The sequence below is a fragment of the Triticum dicoccoides genome, chromosome 6B, assembly GCF_002162155.2.
Source record: "Triticum dicoccoides isolate Atlit2015 ecotype Zavitan chromosome 6B, WEW_v2.0, whole genome shotgun sequence".
In the NCBI taxonomy this organism is placed as follows: Eukaryota; Viridiplantae; Streptophyta; class Magnoliopsida; order Poales; family Poaceae; genus Triticum; species Triticum dicoccoides.
Window position 1 is genome coordinate 712056194 of NC_041391.1, and position 24904 is coordinate 712081097.

Here is a 24904-nt window from a genome sequence, read left to right on the forward strand (position 1 = left end):
TATCAGGCACAGCATTCTCTGCCTTCCACTATAGCAATTCGAGTACGGTACCGAGCTTTGTGTTGCCATCTTCGCAATTGGGGTACAACCCCTTTTTGTGATCCTCTAACATGCGATCGAACTTCAGCTTCTCCTTTTGACTTTCGCATTGTGTCCTTGCATCGACAATGACCCGGCGGAGATCATCATCATCGGGCACATCGTCTGGTTCCTCTTGATCTTCAGCAGCTTCGCCCGTTGCAGCACCATCGTGCACATCGTCTGGTGCATCTTGATGTTCAGTAGCATCACCATATTCAGGGGGCACATAGTTGTCATCGTACTCTTCTTCCTCGCCGTCTTCCATCATAACCCCTATTTCTCCATGCCTCGTCCAAACATTATAGTGTGGCATGAAACCCTTGTAAAGCAGGTGGGTGTGAAGGATTTTCCGGTCAGAGTAAGACTTCGTATTCCCACATATAGGGCATGGACAACACATAAAACCATTCTGCTTGTTTGCCTCAGCCACTTCGAGAAAATCATGCACGCCCTTAATGTACTCGGAGGTGTGTCTGTCACCGTACATCCATTGCCGGTTCATCTGCGTGCATTATATATAATTAAGTGTGTCAAAAATCATTACAGAACATCATGAATAGATAATTATAAGTGACCAAATTAATAGAAGTTCATCATCACATAAAAACCAAAGTACATACATAGTTCTCATCTAACAACATAAAGCTCTGCAGAGCATCTAAATTAATTAAACCATACATTGAAACTATGTAAAACATTTCAATGCGAAAACAAATGCCATCATAATCGCAACCAAGGTAACAACTGATCCAACGGCATAATGATACCAAGCCTCGGTATGAATGGCATATTTTCTAATCTTTCTCATCTTCAAGCGCATTGCATCCATCTTGATCTTGTGATCATCGACGACATCCGCAACATGCAACTCCAATATCATCTTCTCCTCCTCAAGTTTTTTTATTTTTTCCTTCAAGAAATTGTTTTCTTCTTCAACTAAATTTAACATCTCGACAATAGGGTCGGTTGGAATTTCCGGTTCAACAACCTCCTAGATAAATAAAATCTATGTCACGTTGGTCAGCATAATTTCCATAAACAATAAATGAACCAATAGTTATGAAAAGATAATATATACCACATCCGAATCATAGACAGGACGAGGGCCGACGGGGGCGGATACCAAAACCATCGCACTATATAAGATGCAATAATAAAAGTAAGAAAATAATACAAGTATCTATCTAAACATACAAGTAAGAATGGTTTTCCTTTCAGAAAGAAGATAAGAACAAGAGGCTCACCACGGTGGTGCCGGCGATGAGATCGGCGCGGGTGATCGACGGCGGTGAAGGCGGGGACGGGGCGTGACGGACCACTAAACCTAGATCAATCTTTAGGAAAACGGAGCTTGGCGGTCGAGCTTGGAGAGGAGAAACCTTAAGTAGTGTGGCTTGGGCATTCCATCGAACACCTTGTGTGCATAGGAGGTGAGCTAGAGCACCACCAAGCCCTCTCCCCCTCGGCCAGAAAAAAACAGAGCACTGTGCTCTGCTCTTGCGGGAGGGGGTATATATAGGCACCACTATTGGTCCCGGTTGGTGGCATGAACCGGGACTAAAGGGAAGCCTTTGGTCCCGGTTCATGCCACCAACCGGGACCAATAGTGGTGGGCCAGGAGCCAGGACCATTGGTCCCGGTTCGTCCCACCAACCGGGACCAAAAGGTTCGGACGAACCGGGACCAATGGCCCACGTGGCCCGGCCGGCCCCCTGGGCTCACAAACCGGGGCAAATAGCTCCATTGGTCCCGGTTCTGGATTGAACCGGGACTAATGGGCTGAACTGGCCTGGGCCATTGCCCCCTTTTCTACTAGTGCTAGCTTTCGGCTTCACCCAGTCTGAGGTACACATGCGGCTGACCCGGCAGTAACAATCACAGAGGTGCTCCCTTTACCACCTAGCCGAACAATCGGGAACGTAGGGGTAAGCACAGGAGCCAGGCAACCCAGCTTGGCCAAAACTTAAGTCATATCGATGCATATAATGGCGAATAAAAGGTACATGCGGAAGTTTAACACATGTGCTGGGCATGAAGCCCGTATAAATAAGCTTCTGTTGAAGAAGCCCCCAGGTATAATGAGTGCGGAAAAAGCGCAAACGAGCCTCTAGAGGCTACAAGAAGAAGAAGAAGGAAGGAGAGAAATAAAAGACAACAAAAAAACAAAAATAAAGAATGTGGACGGAGGAAGGAGACGAACTTGAAGTCCGGCACTTAGGCGTAGAATCTTCATAGACGGGCAGCGTTCCATGGGTTCGGCTCAAGTCGGTTATCTGATGCGTTTCGTAGACGGTATGCTCCGCCGGTCAGGACCTGGTCGATGATGAAGGGACCTTCCCATTTGGGCTTGAGTTTGTCCTTTTTCTTGTCCGGCAGGCGTAGAACTAGTTCGCCAACGTTATAAGCTTTGGCCCGTACTTCCCTGTTTTGATATCTTGGAGCCTGTTGTTGATAGAATGCGGAACGAGCTTTTGCCACGTCGCGCTCCTCCAATGCGTCCAAACTGTCCTGCCGATCGAGTTCGGCTTCTCTTTCTTCATACATGCGCACTCGAGGTGAGTCATGAATTATGTTGCAGGGCAAGACTGCCTCTGCACCGTACACCATAAAAAATGGTGTGAATCCGGTAGTGCGATTTGGCGTGGTCCACAGCCCCCAGAGTACGGAGTCGAGCTCCTCAACCCAGTGCGTGTTAGATTCCTTGAGGGACCGCACTAGTCTAGGTTTAATGCCGCTCATGATTAGAACATTTGCCCGTTCGACTTGACCATTAGTTTGCGGGTGATAGACCGAGGCGTAATCGAGCTTGATGCCCATGTTTTTGCACCATAGTTTGACCTCATCGGCTGTGAAGTTGGTGCCATTATCAGTGATGATACTGTGGGGAATGCCGTAACGGTGTACTACCCCTGATATGAAGTCTATCACTGGTCCGGATTCGGCCGTTTTAACAGGCTTGGCCTCTATCCATTTGGTGAATTTATCTACCATGACCAATAGGTATTTCTGCTTGTGGGTTCCTCCCTTGAGGGGTCCAACCATGTCAAGCCCCCAGACCGCAAACGGCCAGGTGATGGGTATAGTCTTAAGGGCGGTGGGTGGCATGTGGCTTTGGTTAGCAAAAAGCTGGCAACCGACGCATCGTTGGACTAAGTCCTGCGCATCTGCCCGGGCCGTCGGCCAATAAAATCCTGTGCGGAAGGCCTTGCCTACAAGGGCCCAGGCTGCGGCGTGGTGCCCACCCAGTCTGGCATGAATTTCAGCCAGGAGGGTTCGCCCTTCCTCTTCGGAGATACACCTTTGAAGGACTCCGGTAGTGCTTTTCTTATAAAGCTCTCCCTCATGGACTTTATAGCTTTAGAACGCCGTACTATGCAGCGAGCCTCATTTTGGTCTTCGGGGAGTTCCTGCCTAGTTAGGTAGGCCCATTATTTCGTGAGCAGAGGGTGTTATCTCGGGGGCAGAGCCTCCGGTTGTGTCAGAGTGTTCGGCATTGGGCGGTGCGGTTGGGTCCGGATTGTTATTGCCGGGCTCCCCTTCCCATAGTACGGATGGCTTGAACAGTCGTTCCAAAAAGATATTGGGTGGGACGGCATCGCGCTTTGCGCCGATGCGTGCCAATATATCCGCCGCCTGGTTGTTATCCCGGGCTATATGATGAAATTCTAGCCCTTCGAACTGTGCTGACATTTTTAGGACCGCATTGCGGTATGCTGCCATTTTCGGATCTTTGGCGTCAAAGTCTCCGTTTGTTTGAGATATTGCGAGGTTTGAATCCCCGCGCACCTCTAGGCGTTGAATGCCCATGGAGACTACCATCCGGAGGCCGTGCAGAAGGGCCTCGTATTCGGCTGCGTTGTTGGAGTCCGTATACATTATCTGAAGGACGTATTGGACCGTGTCCCCGGTTGGGGACGTCAGGACGACGCCAGCCCCCAGGCCAGCCAACATTTTGGAGCCGTCAAAATGCATGATCCAATTGGAGTATGCGCCGTACTCTTTAGGGAGTTCGGCTTCAGTCCATTCGGCCACGAAGTCAGCCAAAACCTGTGACTTAATAGCTCGTCGTGGCTTATAAGTTATGTCGAATGGAAGGAGCTCTATGGCCCATTTAGCAATCCGGCCCGTCGCGTCGCGGTTGTTTATAATGTCGTTAAGAGGTACTTCGGAGGCTACCGTTATCGAACACTCTTGAAAGTAGTATCGCAGCTTCCGAGATGCCATGAACACCGCATATGCTATCTTTTGATAGTGTGGGTACCGGGACTTGCATGGAGTTAGGACAGTGGACACATAATAAACCGGTTTTTGAACAGGGAACCGGTGTCCGTCCGTATCTCTTCGACGACGAGCACCGCGCTGACAACTTGATGTGTTGCGGCGATATATAATAGCATTGGTTCGCCCGTGTTGGGCGCAGCCAGGACCGGATTTGTTGCCAGAATGGCCTTTATTTCTTCGAGTCTGGCCGTGGCGGCATCCGTCCACTCAAAGTGTTCGGTGCGGCGGAGGAGGCGGTAAAGAGGTAATGCCTTCTCTCCTAAACGGGAGATAAAGCGGCTTAGAGCCGCTACACATCCTGTCAATTTTTGTATTTGTTTGAGGTCTTTTGGAATATCCAATTGTGACAGAGCTCGAATCTTGGCTGGGTTTGCTTCAATTCCTCTACCGGACACAATGAAGCCCAGGAGCTTTCCGGTTGGAACGCCGAAGACGCATTTTTCCGGATTGAGCTTGATGTCATATTTTTGAAGATTGTCGAATGTGAGCCTCAAGTCGTCTACTAGAGTTTCTACGTGTTTGGTTTTGACGACCACGTCATCTACATATGCTTCCACCGTCTTGCCGATCTGGTTGGCCAGACATGTCTGAATCATGCGCTGATATGTTGCGCCGGCGTTTTTGAGCCGAAAGGGCATTGTGTTGAAGCAGAACGGGCCGTATGGAGTGATGAATGCTGTTGCAGCTTGGTCTGGCTCTGCCATCTTGATTTGGTGCTACCCAGAGTACGCGTCGAGGAAGCACAATGAGTCGTGTCCTGCTGTGGCGTCGATGATTTGATCAATTCACGGGAGGGGGAAGGGATCCTTTGGGAAGCCTTATTGAGGTCTTTGAAATCAACACATAGGCGCCAGGATTTATCCTTCTTTGGTACCATCACCAGGTTCGCTAGCCAGTCTGGATGTTTTATATCTCTAATGAATCCGACCTCCAAAAGTTTGGCTAGCTCCTCTCCCATGGCCTGTCTCTTGGGTTCAGAAAAGCGCCGAAGAGCCTGTTTGACTGGCTTGAATCCTTTTAGGATATTTAGGCTGTGCTCGGCCAGCTGTCGTGGGATTCCTGGCATATCTGAAGGGTGCCAGGCAAAGATGTCCTAGTTTTCTTGTAGAAATTTTCGTAGTGCGGCGCCTACATCAGGGTTTAATTGTGCCCCGATGGAGGCCGTCTTTGCAGGGTCCGTTGGGTGGACTTGGAATTTGACTATTTCATCCGCTGGTTTAAAAGAAGTGGACTTGGATCTTTTATCAAGTATCACATCGTCCCTGTTCACCGTGGAGCGCATCGCGGTGAGTTCCTCGGCCGCTAGGGCTTCGGATAGTGCCTCGAGGGCTAGTGCGGCTGTCTTATTTTCGGCGCGGAGCGCTATGCTCGGATCACTAGCGAGAGTGATGATTCCGTTCGGACCGGGCATTTTAACCTTCATGTACCCGTAATGGGGTATAGCTTGAAAAATTGTGAATGCCTCTCGTCCTAGTATCGCATGATATCCGCTGTTGAATGGGGCCACTTGAAATGTGACCTCCTCGGACCTGTAATTGTCCGGCGAGCCGAACACTACATCCAGCGTGATTTTTCCTGTGCAGCATACTTCCCGGCTGGGGATTATTCCTCTAAAGGTTGTGCTGCTTCGCTCAATGCGGTTCCAGTCTATTTCCATCTTTCGGGATGTCCACCATGTATATGTCATATGACGAGGTGGCCTTCCAGTGCCCTGTAGGCGCTGGGTCTTGGTTGTCTCCGGCGTCGTCGTCCATACCGTCGATGTCTTCGGAGTCATAATCGAGCATGTCGGTTAAATCATCGACAGTGGCTACAAAGTGGGTGGTGGGTGGGCGTTGAATTTCTTCATCGTCCGCATCCCAACCTTCCTACTCGTAGTCCGGCCAGGGCTCTCCGGATAAAGAGAGATACTTTAGTGAATTCAGGATGTCGCCAAAGGGCGAGTGCTGAAAGATGTCTGCGGCAGTGAACTGCATGACCGGCGTCCAATCGGATTCGATTGGCAAGGGCGCGGAGGGTTCGGAGTCCGGAGAGGAGTCCGGCACGCTGGGGTCAAGGTCTTCGCAAAGGACGGGGATGGAGTTCAGCTCAATCGCCGTAGAGATTGTAGCCCCCGAGGCGGTGTCCAACCATCCGTCCTCGACCGGGGAATCCGGCTCCGAATTAAGGGTCGGAGCGGATACTGGTGCGGCCTCCAGGGCACTGTTCGGCTGCAGAGTGAAATCATGCCCATCGAGACAGTGCGGCACGCTTGGCTGCGGCTCGAATCCGTCGAAGATCAAGTCCCCGCGGATATCGGCCGTATAGTTTAAACTTCCAAATCTGACCTGATGGCCAGGGGCGTAGCTTTCGATCTGCTCCAGATGACCAAGCGAATTGGCCCGCAGTGCAAAGCCGCCGAACACAAAGATCTGTCCGGGAAGAAAAGTCTCACCCTGGACCGCGTCGTTGTTGATGATCGAAGGAGCCATCGGGCCTATCGGTGACGACACAGAGGAACTCTCAATGAAAGCACCAATGTCGGTGTCAAAACCGGCGGATCTCGGGTAGGGGGTCCCGAACTATGCGTCTAGGCGGATGGTAACATGAGACAAGGGACACAATGTTTTTACCCAGGTTCGGGCCCTCTCTATGGAGGTAAAACCCTACTCCTGCTTGATTAATATTGATGATATGGGTAGTACAAGAGTAGATCTACCACGAGATCAAGGAGGCTAAACCCTAGAAGCTAGCCTATGGTATGATTGTTGATGTTGAAGTTGTTGTGTCCTACGGACTAAAACCCTCCGGTTTATATAGACACCGGATAGGTTAGGGTTACACAGAGTCGGTTACAATGGTAGGAGATCTACATATCCGTATCGCCAAGCTTGCCTTCCACACCAAGTAAAGTCCCATCCGGACACGAGACGAAGTCTTCAATCTTGTATCTTCATAGTCTTGGAGTCCGGGCGTGACGATAGTCCGGCTATCCGGACACCCCCTAGTCCGGGACTCCCTCAATCATCGAGGAGCATGTGGGAGCCAACATGGGTATCCAGATCCCGCTGTTGGTTATTGACCGGAGAGGCGTCTCGGTCATGTCTGCATGTCTCCCGAACCCACAGGGTCTACACACTTAAGGTTCGGTGACGCTAGGGTTGTAGAGATATTAGTATGCAGTAACCCGAAAGTTGTTCGGAGTCCCGGATGAGATCTCGGACGTCATGAGGAGTTCCGGAATGGTCCGGAGGTGAAGAATTATATATAGGAAGTCAGGTTTCGGCCATCGGGAAAGTTTCGGGGGTCACCGGTATTGTACCGGGACCACCGGAAGGGTCCTGGGGGTCCACCGGGTGGGGCCACCTATCCCGGAGGGCCCCATGGGCTGAAGTGGGAGGGGAACCAGCCCCTGGTGGGCTGGTGCGCCCCCATTTGGGCCCCCCTGCGCCTAGGGTTGGGAAACCCTAGGGGTGGGGGCGCCTCCACCTAGCTTGGGGGGCAAGCCACCCCCTTGGCCGCCACCCTTCCTTGGAGATCTCATCTCCTAGGGCCGGCGCCCCCCTAGGGGCCCTATATAAAGAGGGGGGGAGGGAGGGCAGCCGCACCCATGCTCTTGGGGCCTCCCTCTCCCCTTGATACACCTCTCCCTCTCGCAGAAGCTTGGCGAAGCCCTGCCGAGATCACTGCTGCATCCACCACCATGCGGTCGTGCTGCTGGATCTTCATCAACCTCTCCTTCCCCCTTGCTGGATCAAGAAGGAGGAGACGTCTTCCTCAACCGTATGTGTGTTGAACGGGAGGTGCCGTCCGTTCGGCGCTAGGATCTCCGGTGATTTGGATCACGACGAGTACGACTCTCTCAACCTCGTTCTCTTGAACGCTTCCGCTCGCGATCTACAAGGGTATGTAGATGCACTCCTCTCTCTCGTTGCTAGATGAACTCATAGATTGATCTTGGTGAAAGCGTAGAATTTTTTTATTTTCTGCAACGTTCTCCAATAGTGGCATCATGAGCTAGGTCTATGCGTAGTTCTCTTTGCATGAATAGAACAAAATTTGTTGTGGGGGTAGATGTTGTCAACTTTCTTGCCACTACTAGTCTTATTTTGCTTCAGCGGTATCGTGGGATGAAGCGGCCCGGACTGACCTTACACGTACGCTTACGTGAGACAGGTTCCACCAACTGACATGCACTAGTTGCATAAGGTGGCTAGCCGGTGTGTGTCTCTCCCACTTTAGTTGGAGCGGATTCGATGAAAAGGGTCCTTATGAAGGGTAAATAGAAGTTGGCAAATCACGTTGTGGCTTTTACGTAGATAAGAAAACGTTCTTGCTAGAACCCTATTGCAGCCACGTAAAACATGCAACAACAATTAGAGGACGTCTAACTTGTTTTTGCGGCATGTGATTGTGATGTGATATGGCCAAAAGTTGTGATGAATGATGAATGATATATATGTGATGTATGAGATCATGTTCTTCTAATAGGAATCACGACTTGCATGTCGATGAGTATGACAACCGGCAGGAGCCATAGGAGTTGTCTTAATTATTGTATGAACTGCGTGTCATTGATTCAGCGCCATGTAATTACTTTACTTTATTGCTAAACCGTTAGCCATAGTAGTAGAAGTAATAGTTGGCGAGCAACCCCATGGAGACACGATGATGGAGATCATGGTGTCATGCCGGTGACGAAGATGATCATGGAGCCCCGAAGATGGAGATCAAAGGAGCTATATGATATTGGCCATATCATGTCACTACTATTTGATTGCATGTGATGTTTATCATGTTTTTGCATCTTGTTTACTTAGAACGACGGTAGTAAATAAGATGATCCCTCATAATAATTTCAAGAAAGTGTTCCCCCTAACTGTGCGCCGTTGCGAAAGTTCGTTGTTTCGAAGCACCACGTGATGATCGGGTGTGATAGATTCTAACGTTCACATACAACGGGTGTAAGACAGATTTACACATGCATAAACACTTAGGTTAACTTGATGAGCCTAGCATGTACAGACATGGCCTCGGAACACAAGAGACCGAAAGGTCGAACATGAGTCGTATGGAAGATACGATCAACATGGAGATGTTCACCGATGATGACTAGTCCGTCTCACGTGATGATCGGACACGGCCTAGTCGACTCGGATCATGTATCGCTTAGATGACTAGAGGGATGTCTAATCTGAGTGGGAGTTCATTAAATAATTTGATTAGATGAACTTAATTATCATGAACTTAGTCTAAAATCTTTACAATATGTCTTGTAGATCAAATGGCCCACATTACCCTCAACTTCAACACGTTCCTAGAGAAAACCAAGCTGAAAGATGATGGCAGCAACTATACGGACTGGGTCCAGAACCTGAGGATCATCCTTATAGCCGCCAAGAAAGATTATGTCCTAGAAGCACCACTAGGTGAAGCACCCATCCCAGAGAACCAAGACGTTATGAATGCTTGGTAGTCTCGTGCTGATGATTACTCCCTCGTTCAGTGCGGCATGCTTTACAGCTTAGAACCGGGGCTCCAAAAGCGTTTTGAGCAACACGGAGCATATGAGATGTTCGAAGAGCTGAAAATGGTTTTCCAAGCTTATGCCCGGGTCGAGAGATATGAAGTCTCCGACAAGTTCTTCAGTTGTAAGATGGAGGAAAATAGTTCTGTCAGTGAGCACATACTCAAAATGTCTGGGTTGCAGAACCGCTTGACTTAGCTGGGAATTAATCTCCCGATGACGCGGTTATTGACAAAATCCTCCAGTCGCTTCCACCGAGCTACAAGAGCTTTGTGATGAACTTCAATATGCAGGGGATGGAAAAGACCATTCCTGAGGTATATTCAATGCTGAAATCAGCGGAGGTAGAGATCAAGAAGGAACATCAAGTGTTGATGGTCAATAAAACCACTAAGTTCAAGAAGGGCAAGGGTAAGAAGAACTTCAAGAAGGACGGCAAGGATGTTGCCGCGCCCGGTAAGCCAGTTGCCGGGAAGAAGTCAAAGAATGGACCCAAGCCTGAGACTGAGTGCTTTTATTGCAAAGGGAAGGGTCACTGGAAGCGGAACTGCCCCAAGTACTTAGCGGACAAGAAGGCCGGCAACACTAAAGGTATATTTGATATACACGTAATTGATGTGTACCTTACCAGTACTCGTAGTAACTCCTGGGTATTTGATACCGGTGCCGTTGCTCATATATGTAACTCACAGCAGGAGCTGCGGAATAAGCGGAGACTGGCGAAGGACGAGGTGACGATGCGCGTCGGGAATGGTTCCAAGGTCGATGTGATCGCTGTCGGCACGCTACCTCTACATTTACCTACGGGATTAGTTTTAAACCTCAATAATTGTTATTTAGTGCCAAGTTTGAGCATGAACATTGTATCAGGATCTCGTTTAATATGAGATGGCTACTCATTTAAATCCGAGAATAATGGTTGTTCTATTTATATGAGAGATATGTTTTATGGTCATGCTCCGATGGTCAATGGTTTATTCTTAATGAATCTAGAACGTGATGTTACACATATTCATAGTGTGAATACCAAAAGATGTAAAGTTGATAACGATAGTCCCACATACTTGTGGCACTGCCGCCTTGGTCACATTGGTGTCAAGCGCATGAAGAAGCTCCATGCTGATGGACTTTTAGAGTCTCTCGATTATGAATCATTTGACACATGCGAACCATGACTCATGGGCAAAATGACCAAGACTCCGTTCTCCGGAACAATGGAGCGAGCAACCAACTTATTGGAAATCATACATACCGGTGTGTGCGGTCCAATGAGCGTTGAGGCTCGCGGAGGATATCGTTATGTTCTCACTCTCACAGACGACTTAAGTAGATATGGGTATGTCTACTTGATGAAACACAAGTCTGAGACCTTTGAAAAGTTCAAGGAATTTCAGAATGAGGTAGAGAATCAACGTGACCGAAAAATAAAGTTCTTACGATCAGATCGTGGAGGAGAATATTTAAGTCACGAATTTGGTACACACTTAAGGAAATGTGGAATCGTTTCACAACTCACGCCGCCTGGAACACCTCAGCGTAACGGTGTGTCCGAACGTCGTAATCACACTCTATTAGATATGGTGCGATCTATGATGTCTCTTACTGATTTACCGCTATCATTTTGGGGATACGCTCTAGAGACAGCTACATTCACTTTAAATAGGGAACCGTCTAAATCCGTTGAGACGACACCGTATGAATTATGGTTTGGGAAGAAATCTAAGCTGTCGTTTCGAAAAGTTTGCGGATGCGATGCTTATGTCAAGAAACTTCAACCTGAAAAGCTCGAACCCAAGTCGGAAAAATGCGTCTTCATAGGATACCCTAAGGAAACCATTGGGTATACCTTCTACCTTAGATCCAAAGGCAAGATCTTTGTTGCCAAGAATGGATCCTTTCTGGAAAAACAGTTTCTCTCGAAAGGAGTAAGTGGGAGGAAAGTAGAACTCGATGAAGTACTACCTCTTGAACCGGAAAGTAGTGCAGCTCAGGAAAATGTTCCTGTGGTGCCTACACCGACTGGAGAGGAAATTAATGATGATGATCAAGGTACTTCGGATCAAGTTGCTACTGAACTTCGTAGGTACACAAGGACACGTTCCACACCAGAGTGGTATGGCAACTCTGTCCTGGAAATCATGTTGTTAGACAACGGTGAACCTTCGAACTATGAAGAAGCGATGGCGGGCCCAGATTCCAACAAATGGCTTGAAGCCATGCAATCCGAGATAGGATCCATGTATGAAAACAAAGTATGGACTTTGACAGACTTGCCCGATGATCGGCGAGCGATAGAAAACAAATGGATCTTTAAGAAGAAGATGGACGCGGATGGTAATGTTACCATCTATAAAGCTCGACTTGTCGCAAAGGGTTATCGACAAGTTCAAGGGGTTGACTACGATGAGACATTCTCTCCCGTAGCGAAGCTAAAGTCCGTCCGAATCATGTTAGCAATTGCTGCATACTATGATTATGAGATATGGCAGATGGACGTCAAAACGGCATTCCTTAACGGCCATCTTAAGGAAGAACTGTATATGATGCAGCCGAAAGGTTTTGTCGACCCTGAGAATGCTAACAAGGTATGCAAGCTCCAGCGATCCATTTATGGGCTGGTGCAAGCATCTCGGAGTTGGAACATTCGCTTTGATGAGATGATCAAAGCGTTTGGGTTTATGCAGACTTATGGAGAAGCCTGCGTTTACAAGAAAGTGAGTGGGAGCTCTGTAGCATTTCTCATATTATATGTACATGACATACTTTTGATGGGAAATTATATAGAACTTTTGGACAGCATTAAGTTCTACTTGAATAAGAGTTTTTCAATGAAGGACCTTGGAGAAGCTGCTTACATATTAGGCATCAAGATCTATAGGGATAGAGCGAGACGCCTCATAGGTCTTTCACAAAGCACATACCTTGATAAGATATTGAAGAAGTTCAAAATGGATCAGTCCAAGAAAGGGTTCTTGCCTGTATTACAAGGTGTGAAATTGAGCTCGGCTCAATGTCCGACCACGGCAGAAGATATAGAAGAGATGAGTGTCATCCCCTATGCCTCAGCCATAGGGTCTATTATGTATGCAATGCTGTGTACCAGACCTGATGTAAACCTTGCCGTAAGTTTGGTAGGAAGGTACCAAAGTAATCCCGGCAAGGAACACTAGACAGCGGTCAAGAATATCCTAAGGTACCTGAAAAGGACTAAGGACATGTTTCTTGTTTATGGAGGAGACGAAGAGGTCGTCGTAAAGGGTTACGTCGACGCTAGATTCGACACAGATCTCGATTACTCTAAGTCACAAACCGGATACGTGTATATCTTGAATGGTGGAGCAGTGAGCTGGTGCAGCTGCAAGCAGAGCGTCGTGGCGGGATCTACATGTGAAGCGGAGTACATGGCAGCCTCGGAGGCAGCGCATGAAGCAATTTGGGTGAAGGAGTTCATCACCGACCTAGGAGTCATACCCAATGCGTCGGGGCCGATCAAACTCTTCTGTGACAACACTGGAGCTATTGCACTTGCCAAGGAGCCCAGGTTTCACAAGAAGACCAGGCACATCAAGCGTCGCTTCAACTCCATTCATGAAAATGTTCAAGATGGAGACAAAGAAATTTGCAAAGTGCATACAGATCTGAATGTCGCAGATCCGTTGACTAAACCTCTTCCGCGAGCTAAACATGATCAACACCAGAACTCTATGGGTGTTCGATTCATCACAATGTAACTAGATTATTGACTCTAGTGCAAGTGGGAGACTGTTGGAAATATGCCCTAGAGGCAATAATAAAAGGATTATTATTATATTTCCTTGTTCATGATAATTGTCTTTTATTCATGCTATAATTGTGTTATCCGGAAATCGTAATACACGTGTGAATACATAGACTACAACATGTCCCTAGTGAGCCTCTAGTTGACTAGCTCGTTGATCAATAGATAGTCATGGTTTCCTGACTATGGACATTGGATGTCATTGATAATGGGATCACATCATTAGGAGAATTATGTGATGGACAAGACCCAATCCTAAGCATAGCACAAGATCGTGCAGTTCGTTTTGCTATTGCTTTTCCAATGTCAAGTATCTTTTCCTTAGACCATGACATTGTGTAACTCCCGGATACCGTAGGAGTGCATTGGGTGTACCAAACGTCAGAACGTAACTGGGTGACTATAAAGGTGCACTACAGGTATCTCTGAAAGTGTCTGTTGGGTTGACACGGATCGAGACTAGGATTTGTCACTCCGCATTACGGAGAGGTATCACTAGGCCCACTCGGTAATGCATCATCATAATGAGCTCAAAGTGACCAAGTGTTTGGTCATGGGATCATGCATTACGGTACGAGTAAAGTGACTTGCCGTTAACGAGGTTGAACGAGGTATTGGGATACCAACGATCGAATCTCGGGCAAGTAACATATCAATTGATAAAGGGAATAGTATACGGAGTTGCTTGAATCCTCGACATCATGGTTCATCCGATGAGATCATCGAGGAGCATGTGGGAGCCAACATGGGTATCTAGATCCCGCTGTTGGTTATTGACCGGAGAGCCATCTCGGTCATGTCTGCATATCTCCCGAACCCGTAGGGTCTACACACTTAAGGTTCGGTGACGCTAGGGTTGTATGAATATGAGTATGCAGCAAGCCGAAAGTTGTTCGGAGTCCCGGATGAGATCCCGGACGTCACGAGGAGTTTCGGAATGGTCCCGAGGTAAAGAATTATATATAGGAAGTGCTGTTTCGGCCATCGGGAGAGTTTCAGGGGTCACCGGTATTGTATCGGGACCACCGGAAGGGTTCCGGGGGTCCACCGGGTGGGGCCACCTATCCCGGAGGGCCCCATGGGCTGAAGTGGGGAGGGAACCAGCCTCTGGTGGGCTGGTGCGCCCCCCTGGCCCCCCCTCATGCGCCTAGGGTTGGGAACTCTAGGGGAGGGGGCGCCCCACTTGCCTTGGGGGGCAAGCCTCCCCCTTGGCCGCCCCCTGGAGATCTCATCTCCAGGGCTGGCGCCCCCCCAGGGGGCCTATATAAAAGGCGGGGGAGGGGGGGAGGGGGGAGGGAGGGCAGCCGCACCCCAAGTCTTGGCGCCTCCCTCTCCCCTGCTACACCTCTCCCTCCCGCAGAAGCTCGGCGAAGCTCTGCCGGAACCCTGCTGCATCCACCACCACGCCGTCGTGCTGCTGGATCTTCATCAACCTCTCCCTCCTCCTTGCTGGATCAAGGCGCGGGAGACGTCATCCGCTCCGTACGTGTGTTGAACGCGGAGGTGCTGTCCGTTCGGCACTTGGTCATCGGTGATTTGGATCACGACGAGTACGACTCCCTCAACCCCGTTCACTTGAACGCTTCCGCACGCGATCTACAAAGGTATGTAGATGCACTCCTATCACTCATTGCTAGATGAACTCATAGATGGATCTTGGTGAACGTAGGAAAATTTTATTTTATGCAACGTTCCCCAACATGTAGATGACATACTTTTGATGGGAAATGATATAGAACTCTTGGACAACATTAAGGCCTACTTGAATGAGTGTTTTTCAATGAAGGACCTTGGGCTGCTTATATATTAGGCATCAAGATCTATAGAGATAGATCGAGACGCCTCATAGGTCTTTCACAAAGCACATACCTTGATAAGATATTGAAGAAGTTCAATATGGATCAATCTAAGAAGGGGTTCTTGCCTGTGTTGCAAGGTGTGAAATTGAGCTCGGCTCAATCTCCGACCACGGCAGAAGATATAGAAGAGATGAGTGTCATCCCCTATGCCTCAGCCATAGGGTCTATTATGTATGCCATGCTATGTACCAGACCTGATGTAAACCTTGCCGTAAGTTTGGTAGGAAGGTACCAAAGTAATCCCGGCAAGGAACACTGGATAGCGGTCAAGAATATCCTGAAGTACCTAAAAAGGACTAAGGACATGTTTCTCGTGTATGGAGGTGATGAAGAGCTCGTCCTAAAGGGTTACGTCGACGCTAGCGTCGACACAGATCTGGATGACTCTAAGTCACAAACCGGATACGTGTATATTTTGAATGGTGGGGCGGTAAGCTGGTGCAGTTGCAAACAAAGCGTCGTGGAGGGATCTACATGTGAAGCAGAGTACATGGCAGCCTCAGAGGCAGCGCATGAAGCAATCTGGGTGAAGGAGTTCATCACCGACCTAGGAGTCATACCCAATGCGTCGGGGCCGATCAAACTCTTCTGTGACAACACTGGAGCTATTGCACTTGCCAAGGAGCCCAGGTTTCACAAGAAGACCAGGCACATCAAGCGTCACTTCAACTCCATTCATGAAAATGTTCAGGATGGAGACACAGATATTTGTAAAGTACATACGGACCTTAAGGTAGCAGATCCGTTGACTAAACCTCTCCCTAGAGCAAAACATGATCAACACCAGAATTCCATGGGTGTTCGATTCGTCACAATGTAACTAGATTATTGAACTCTAGTGCAAGTGGGAGACTGTTGGAAATATGCCCTAGAGGCAATAATAAAATGGTTATTATTATATTTCTTTGTTCATGATAATTGTCTATTATTCATGCTATAATTGTGTTATCCGGAAATCGTAATACACGTGTGAATACATAGACCACAACATGTCCCTAGTGAGCCTCTAGTTGACTAGCTTGTTAATCAACAGATAGCCATGGTTTCCTGACTATGGGCATTGGATGTCATTGATAACGGGATCACATCATTAGGAGAATGATGTGATGGACAAGACCCAATCCTAAGCGTAGCACAAAGATCGTGTAGTTCGTTTTGCTAGAGCTTTTCCAAATGTCAAGTATCATTTCATTAGACCATGAGATTGTGCAAATCCCGGATACCGTAGGAGTGCTTTGGGTGTGCCAAACGTCACAACGTAACTGGGTGACTATAAAGGTACACTACGGGTATCTCCGAAAGTGTCTGTTGGGTTGGCACGAATCGAGACTGGGATTTGTCACTCCGTATGACGGAGAGGTATCTCTGGGCCCACTCGGTAATGCATCATCATAATGAGCTCAAGGTGACCAAGTGTCTGGTCATGGGATCATGCATTACGGTACGAGTAAAGTGACTTGCCGGTAACGAGATTCAAAGAGGTATTGGGATACCGATGATCGAGTCTCGGGCAAGTAACGTACTGATTGACAAAGGGAATTGTATACGGGATTGAGTAAATCCTCGACATCGTGGTTCATCCGATGAGATCATCGAGGTGCATGTGGGAGCCAACATGGGTATCCAGATCCCGCTGTTGGTTATTGACCGGAGAGGCGTCTCGGTCATGTCTGCATGTCTCCCGAACCCGTAGGGTCTACACACTTAAGGTTTGGTGACGCTAGGGTTGTAGAGATATTAGTATGCAGTAACCCGAAAGTTGTTCGGAGTCCCGGATGAGATCTCGGACGTCACGAGGAGTTCCGAAATGGTCCGGAGGTGAAGAATTATATATAGGAAGTCAGGTTTCCGCCATCGGGAAAGTTTCGGGGGTCACCGGTATTGTACCGGGACCACCGGAAGGGTCCTGGGGGTCCACCGGGTGGGGCCACCTATCCCGGAGGGCCCCATGGGCTGAAGTGGGAGGGGAACCAGCCCCTGGTGGGCTGGTGCGCCACCATTTGGGCCCCCCTGCGCCTAGGGTTGGGAAACCCTAGGGGTGGGGGCGCCTCCACCTAGCTTGGGGGGCAAGCCACCCCCTTGGCCGCCGCCCCTCCTTAGAGATCTCATCTCCTAGGGCCGGCGCCCCCCCTAGGGGCCCTATATAAAGAGGGGGGAGGGAGGGCAGCCGCACCCATGCTCTTGGCGCCTCCCTCTCCCCTTGCTACACCTCTCCCTCTCGCAGAAGCTTGGCGAAGCCCCGCCGAGATCACTGCTGCATCCACCACCACGCCGTCGTGCTGCTGGATCTTCATCAACCTCTCCTTCCCCCTTGCTGGATCAAGAAGGAGGAGACGTCTTCCTCAACCGTACGTGTGTTGAATGCGGAGGTGCCGTCCGTTCGGCTCTAGGATCTCCGGTGATTTGGATCACGACGAGTACGACTCCTTCAACCCCGTTATCATGAACGCTTCCGCTTAGCGATCTACAAGGGTATGTAGATGCACTCTCCTTCCCTCGTTGCTAGTTTCTCCATAAATAGATCTTGGTGACACATAGGAAAATTTTGAATTTCTGCTACGTTCCCCGACAGTGGCATCATGAGCTAGGTCTATTGCGTAGATTCTTTGCACGAGTAGAACACAAAGTAGTTGTGGGCATTGATGTTGTTCAATATGCTTATCGTTACTAGTCCAATCTTGTTTCGACGGTATTGTGGGATGAAGCGGTCCGGACCAACCTTACACGTACTCTTACGTGAGACAGGTTCCACCGACTGACATGCACTTGGTGCATAAGGTGGCTAGCGGGTGCCAGTCTCTCCCACTTTAGTCGGAACGGATTCGATGAAAAGGGTCCTTATGAAGGGTAAATAGCAATTGGCATATCATGTTGTGGTTTTGCGTAGGTAAGAAACGTTCTTGCTAGAAACCCATAGCAGCCACGTAAAACATGCAAACAACAATTAGAGGACGTCTAACTTGTTTTTGCAGGGTATGCTATGTGATGTGATATGGCCAAGAAAAATGTGATGAATGATATGTGATGTATGATATTGATCATGTTCTTGTAATAGGATTCACGACTTGCATGTCGATGAGTATGACAACCGGCAGGAGCCATAGGAGTTGTCTTTATTTATTGTATGACCTGCGTGTCATTAAACAACACCATGTAATTACTTTACTTTATTGCTAACTGGTAGCCATAGTAGTAGAAGTAATAGTTGGCGAGACAACTTCATGAAGACACGATGATGGAGATCATGGTGTCATGCCGGTGACGATGATGATCATGGAGCCCCGAAGATGGAGATCAATGGAGCTATATGATATTGGCCATATCATGTCACTACTATATAATTGCATGTGATGTTTATTATGTTTATGCATCTTGTTTACTTAGAACGACGGTAGTAAATAAGATGATCCCTTACAACAATTTCAAGAAGTGTTCTCCCCTAACTGTGCACCGTTGCTAAAGTTCGTCGCTTCTAAGCACCACGTGATGATCGGGTGTGATGGATTCTTACGTTCACATACAACGGGTGTAAGACAGATTTACACACGCGAAACACTTAGGGTTAACTTGACGAGCCTAGCATGTACAGACATGGCCTCGGAACACAGAGACCGAAAGGTCGAGCATGAGTCGTATAGTAGATACGATCAACATGAAGATGTTCACCGATGATGACTAGTCTGTCGCACGTGATGATCGGACACGACCTAGTTGACTTGGATCATGTAATCACATAGATGACCAGAGGGATGTCTATCTGAGTGGGAGTTCATAAGATGAACTTAATTATCTTGAACATAGTCAAAAGACCTTTTGCAAATTATGTCGTAAGCTCGCGCTTTAGTTCCACTGTTTAGATATGTTCCTAGAGAATATAGTTGAAAGTTGAAAGTAGCGATTATGCGGACAGTAGAAAGCTTATGTCCTTAATGCACCGCTCAGTGTGCTGAACCCCAAACATCATTTGTGGATGTTGCGAACATCGGACATACACGTCTTGATAACTACGTGATAGTTCAGTTAAACGGTTTAGAGTTGAGGCACGAAAGACGAAACGTCGCGGAACATATGAGATGTTTCGAGGGCTGAAATTGGGATTTCAGGCTCGTGCCCACGTCAAGAGGTACAAGACCTCCGACAATTTTCTTAGCCTGCAAACTAACGGAGAAAAGCTCAATCGTTGAGATTGTGCTCAGATTGTCTGAGTACAACAATCACTTGAATCGAGTGGGAGTTGATCTTCCAGATGAGATAGTGATCTTTTTCCAAAGTCATTACCACCAAGCTGCTAGAGCTTCGTGATGAACTATAACATATCAGGGATACATATGATGATCCTTGAGGTATTCGCGATGTTTGACACCGCGGAAGTAGAAATCAAGAAGGAGCATCAATTGTTGATGGTTGGTAAAACCACTAGTTTCAAGAAGGGCAAGGGCAACAAGGGATACTTCATGAAACGGCAAATCAGCTGCTGCTCCAGGGAAGAAACCCAAGGTTGAACCCAACCCCGAGACTAAGTGCTTCTGTGATAAGGGGAATAGTCACTAGAGCGGAATTACCCTAGATACTTGGCAGATGAGAAGGCTGGCAAGATCGATAGAAGTATATTGGATATACATTATGTTAATGTGTACTTTACTAGTACTCCTAGTAGCACCAGAGTATTAGATACCGGTTCGGTTGCTAAGTGTTAGTAACTCGAAATAAAAGGCTACGGAATAAACGGAGACTAGCTAAAGGAGAGCTGACGATATGTGTTGGAAGTGTTTCCAATTTTTTGATGTGATCAAATATCGCACGCTCCCTCTACCATCAAGATTAGTATTAAACCAGAATAATTATCATTTGGTGTTTGCGTTGAGCATAGACATGATTGGATTATGTCTATCGCAATACGGTTATTCATTTAAGGAGAATAATGGTTACTCTATTTATTTGAATAATACCTTCGATGGTCTTGCACCTAAAAGAATGGTTTATTGAATCTCGATCGTAGTGATACACATTTTCATGCCAAAAGATATAAGATGGTAATGATAGTACCACGTACTTGTGGCACTGCCATGTAAGTCATATTGGTATAAAACACATGAAGAAGCTCCATGTTGATGGATCTTTGGACTCACTCGTTTTTGAAAAGTTTGAGACATGCAAACCATGTCTATTGGTGCATACGCATGAAGAAACTCCATGCAGATGGATTGTTTGGACTCACTTGATTTTGAATCACTTGAGATATGCAAATCATACCACATGGGCAAGATGACTGAAAAACCTCAGTTTCAGTAAAATGGAACAAGGTAGCAACCTATTGGAAGTAACACATTTTGATGTGTGCAGTCCAATGAGTGCTGAGGCATGCAGTGAATATCGTTATGTTCTGACTTCACAGATGATTCGAGTAGATGTTGAGTGTATTTACTTGATGAAACACAAGTCTGAATTATTGAATGGTTCAAGTAATTTCAGAGTGAAGTTAGAGATCATTGTGACAAGAGGATAAAATGTCTATGATATGATCATAGAGATGAGTATCTGAGTTACGAGCTTTGGCACGCAATTAAGACACCATTGAAATTGTTTCACAATTAATACCGCCTGGAACACCATAGTGTGATGGTGTGTCCGAACATCATAGTTGCACCCTATTGGATATGGTGCATACCATGATGTCTCTTACCGAATTACCACTATCGTTCATGGGTTAGGCATTAGAGACAACCGCACTCACTTTAATGGGGCACCACGTAATTCCGTTGAGATGACACCGTATGAACTATGGTTTAGAGAAACCTAAGCTGTCATTTCTTAAAAGTTTGGGGCTGCGACGCTTATGTGGAAAGGTTTCAGGTTGATAAGCTCGAACCCAAAGCAGACAAAATGCATCTTCATAGGACACCCAAAACAGTTGGGTATTCCTCCTAATTCAGATCCGGAAGCAATAGGGATTGTTTCTTGAATCGGGTCCTTTCTCGAGGAAAAGTTCGTCTCGGAAAGTTGAGTGGGAGGATGGTGGAGACTTGATGAGGTTATTGAACCGTCACTTCAACTAGTGTGTAGCAGGGCACAGGAAGTTGTTCCTGTGGCACCTACACCAATTGAAGTAGAAGCTTATGATAGTGATCATGAAGTTTCGGATCAAGTCACTAACGTACCTCATAGGGTGACAAGGATGCGTAGCACTTCAGAATGGTACGCAATCCTGTCGGTCATGTTGCTAGACAACAATGAACCTACGAGCTATGGAGAAGCGATGGTGGGCCCGGATTCCGACGAATGGCTCGAGGCCATAAAATCCGAGAACGGATCCATGACTTTGGAAGAAATACTTGATGGTCGTAAGGCCATTAGGTACGGATGGATTTTAAAAGGAAGACAGACAATGATGGTAAGAATTACCATTAAGAAAGCTCGACTTGTCGTTAAGATGTTTTCCGACAAGTTCAAGGAGTTGATTACGGTGAGGTTTTCTCACTCGTAGCGATGCTAAGAGTCTGTTGGAATTGGATTAGCAGTTACTGCATGATTGATGAAATCTTGCAGATAGGATGTCAAAACATTGTTTCCTCGACGTTATACTTGAGGAAAGGTTGTATGTGATACAACCAGAAGGTTTTGTCAATCCTGAAAGATGCTAACAAGTATGCGAAGCTCCAACTATCCTTCTAAGGACTGGAGTAAGCATCTCGGAGTTGGAATATACGCTTCGATGAGATGATCAAAGATTTTGGGTCTATACCAAGTTTATGAGAAACTTGTATTTCCAAAGAAGTGAGTGGGAGCACTATAGAATTTGTGATGAGTATATGTTGTTGACATATTGTTGATCAGAAATGATGTAGAATTTCTGGGAAGCATATAGGGTTATTTGAAAAGTGTTTTTCAATAGAAAACCTGGATTAAGCTGCTTGAACATTGAGCATCGAGATCTATAAGGATAGATCAAAATGCTTAATAATACTTTCAAATGAGCACATACCTTGACATGATCTTGAAGGTGTTCAAGATGGATCAGTCAAAGAAGGAGTTCTTGCCTGAGTTGTAAGGTATGAATTAAGAGTTAAAGCTCGACCACGGCAGAAAAGAGAGAAAGGACGAAGGTCGTCCCCTATGCTTCAGACATAGGCTCTATAGTATGCTATGCTGTGTACCGCACCGGAAGTGTGCCTTGCCATGAGTCAGTCAAGGGGTACAAGAATGATCCAGGAATGGATCATTGGACAGCGGTCAAAATTGTCCTTGGAGTAAATAAGGACATGTTTCTCGATTATGGAGGTGATAAAGAGTTCGGCCTAAAGGGTTACGTCGATGCAAGCTTTAACACCTATCCGAGTGACTCTGAGTAGCAAACTGGATACGTATAGTGGAGCAACCATTTGGAATAGATCCAAGTGGAGCGTGGAAGCAGCGTTTACAATATGACCTAGAAATTTGCAAAGCACACACGGATCTGAAAGGTTCAGACCCGTTGACTAAAAACCTCTCTCACAAGCAAAACATGATCAAACCTGATAACTCATTGAGTCTTAATCACATGATGATGTGAACTAGTTTACAGACACTAGTAAACTCTTTGGATGTTGGTCACATGGCGATGTGACCTATCAGCGTTAATCACATGACGATGTGAACTAGATTATTGACTCTAGTGCAAGTGGGAGACTGTTGGAAATATGCCCTAGAGGCAATAATAAATTAGTTATTATTATATTTCCTTGTTCATGATAATCGTTTATTATCCATGCTATAATTGTATTGATAGGAAACTCAGATACATGTGTGGATACATAGACAACACCATGTCCCTAGTAAGCCTCTAGTTGACTAGCTCGTTGATCAATAGATGGTTACGGTTTCCTGACCATGGACATTGGATGTCATTGATAACGGGATCACATCATTAGGAGAATGATGTGATGGACAAGACCCAATCCTAAGCCTAGCACAAAGATCGTAGTTCGTATGCTAAAGCTTTTCTAATGTCAAGTATCATTTCCTTAGACCATGAGATTGTGCAACTCCCGGATACCGTAGGAATGCTTTGGGTGTACCAAACGTCACAACGTAACTAGGTGGCTATAAAGGTGCATTACAGGTATCTCCGAAAGTGTCTGTTGGGTTGGCACGAATCAAGACTGGAATTTGTCACTCCGTGTGACGGAGAGGTATCTCTGGGCCCACTCGGTAGGACATCATCATAATGTGCACAATGTGATCAAGGAGTTGATCACGGGATGATGTGTTACGGAACGAGTAAAGAGACTTGCCGGTAACGAGATTGAACAAGGTATCGGGATACCGACGATCGAATCTCGGGCAAGTACAATACCGCTAGACAAAGGGAATTGAATACGGGATTGATTGAATCCTTGGCATCGTGGTTCATCCGATGAGATCATCGTGGAACATGTGGGAGCCAACATGGGTATCCAGATCCCGTTGTTGGTTATTGACCGGAGAACGTCTCGGTCATGTCTGCATGTCTCCCGAACCCGTAGGGTCTACACACTTAAGGTTCGGTGACGCTAGGGTTATAAAGGAAGATTGTATGTGGTTACCGAATGTTGTTCGGAATCCTGGATGAGACCCCGGACGTCACGAGGAGTTCCGGAATGGTCCGGAGGTAAAGATTTATATATGGGAAGTCCTGTTTTGGTCACCGGAAAAGTTTCGGGGTTTATCGGTAACATACCGGGACCACCGGGAGGGTCCCGGGGGTCCACCAAGTGGGGCCACCAACCCCGGAGGCTTGCATGGGCCAAGAGTGGTGAGGGACCAGCCCCTGAGTGGGCTGGTGCGCCTCCCACAAGGCCCAAGGGGCAGCTAGGAGAAAAAAAAGGAGGAAACCCTAGGCTTAGATGGGCCTAAGGCCCACCCTAGGGGGCGCCTCCCTCTCTCCCCTCTTGGCCGCCCCTTCTTTCCCATCTAGGGCTGCCGCCCCCCTAGGGGTGGGAACCCTAGAGGGGGCGCACCCTCCTCCCTCTCCCCTATATATAGTGAGGCCTAGGGCTGCCCATAACACGCGATTTGATCTCTGCCTATTGGTGCAGCCCTCCCTCTCTTTCTCCTCATATCCCGTGGTGCTTGGCGAAGCCCTGCAGGATAGCCACGCTCCTCCATCACCACCACGCCGTTGTGCTGCTATTGGATGGAGTCTTCCTCAACCTCTCCCTCTCTCCTTGCTGGATCAAGGCGTGGGAGACGTCACCGGGCTGTACGTGTGTTGAACGCGGAGGTGCCGTCCGTTCGGCACTAGGATCTCCGGTGATTTGGATCACGACGAGTACGACTCCTTCAACCCCGTTCTCATGAACGCTTCCGCTTAGCGATCTACAAGGGTATGTAGATGCACTCTCCTTCCCTCGTTGCTAGTTTCTCCATAGATAGATCTTGGTG